General features: G+C 38.4%; 1 pseudogene; it reads left to right on the forward strand.

Annotated features, from left to right (window-relative positions):
• The first annotated feature begins 222 nt into the window (after window positions 1–222).
• Window positions 223–1,421, forward strand: part of LOC102866446 — an 8,292-nt pseudogene continuing 7,093 nt past the window's right edge.

A 1,421-nucleotide genomic window follows, 5' to 3' on the forward strand; every position in this document is an offset into this window, starting at 1 on the left:
TGAGTTCTCCATTTATTCTAAGAGTATAGTGCATTTACATGTGATTTATAAGTGTAAAAGAAAAAAAATGCATATGTCTTGGAAAAAGTGCAGCCAGAGTGGTCATTAGAGGCAAGGATGGTGAATATTTGTTAAAATTTGTTATGAGAGGCTAATCGTTTGGTAAGGGATGTCTTGCATGGAAAGGTGGAAAGTTGGTGAAAAAGGAAGACCCTCAGCCAGATGAATGGGCACAGTGACCGCTACAGTGGGCTTGAGTATGTCTTAAATGATAAGGATGGTAGAGGATAGGAAAGGGTTACGATTAGTTGTTCATAGAATTGCTGTGAGCCATACTCAGCTTGTTCACACCTAGCAACTACAACATACATGAGGGAGCTCTGTTGGTCTAGTGCGTAAGAAATGTGGTCCAGAAAATTATTAAAACCATTACATGATACAACAGGAGAAAAGAATTAATAGCAGGCCCTAGACCATCTCTGTCAGTGGTTGAACAGAGATACTGATATGAGTTTCCATAATATACTCAGATTTTCATCGACTGACTACTTAGACTTTTGCTACTCTTTGTCCTCTCTTCTTTTGAGTGGATACACATGTGCAAGTAGAGATACAGGTGAAGTATTCGGGTCCCGAGTCTTCTGTGTTTTCCACAGGCTCATCAGGTTTTGGAAACTGGTGCTTTTGACACACCTAAAAATGAGGAAGGGGAAGCCATATAAATAATAGGATTGCTTGATGTACTCATATATTCACTCAACTAGCAAATTTTCTAAGCATTATATGCTTATCTCTGAGAATAGAAACATGAAATAGAACATGAAGTGTTTATACTTCTCAACACTCCAACCTATTTATATATGTTATTGTTATTGTTGTGTTCTGTTGAGTTGCCTGTGACTCACAGCAACCCTATGTACAATAGCTCCAAAACCTGCCCTATCGTGAGCTAGTCTCACTAACCCCAACACATCTACCCTCATAACCCCGGTTATTTTATCAATCTATCTCATTTGGGGTCTTCCTCTCCTGTACTGTCCCTCCACCCTTCCAAACAAGATGCCCTTCTCCAAGAACTAATCTCTCCAGGCTATGTGCTCAAAGTATTTGAGATGGAGCTTCAAAATCCTATCCTCCCAGTAGAAACTTAATTTCAACCTCTTCAAGATAGATCTGTTTGTTCTATTGGCTGTTCATAGTATGCTCAACACTCTAATAGCAACACAGTTCCAAAGCATTGATTTTACTTCTGTCATCCATGATCATCATCCAGCTCTTTGATGCATAGCAAGTAATTAGAAAGACCGTGGTCTGGACCTTGTATGCATGTCATATGTGTATAAATTAATATATGTATAATGATATACATAAACTCTTATCATTTGCTTTTACTGTCATACGTAAAATATTATGGCTCTACA

The sequence above is a fragment of the Elephantulus edwardii genome, unplaced genomic scaffold (genome assembly GCF_000299155.1).
Source record: "Elephantulus edwardii isolate Elephantulus edwardi_28Jun2011 unplaced genomic scaffold, EleEdw1.0 scaffold00046, whole genome shotgun sequence".
Classification (NCBI taxonomy): Eukaryota; Metazoa; Chordata; class Mammalia; order Macroscelidea; family Macroscelididae; genus Elephantulus; species Elephantulus edwardii.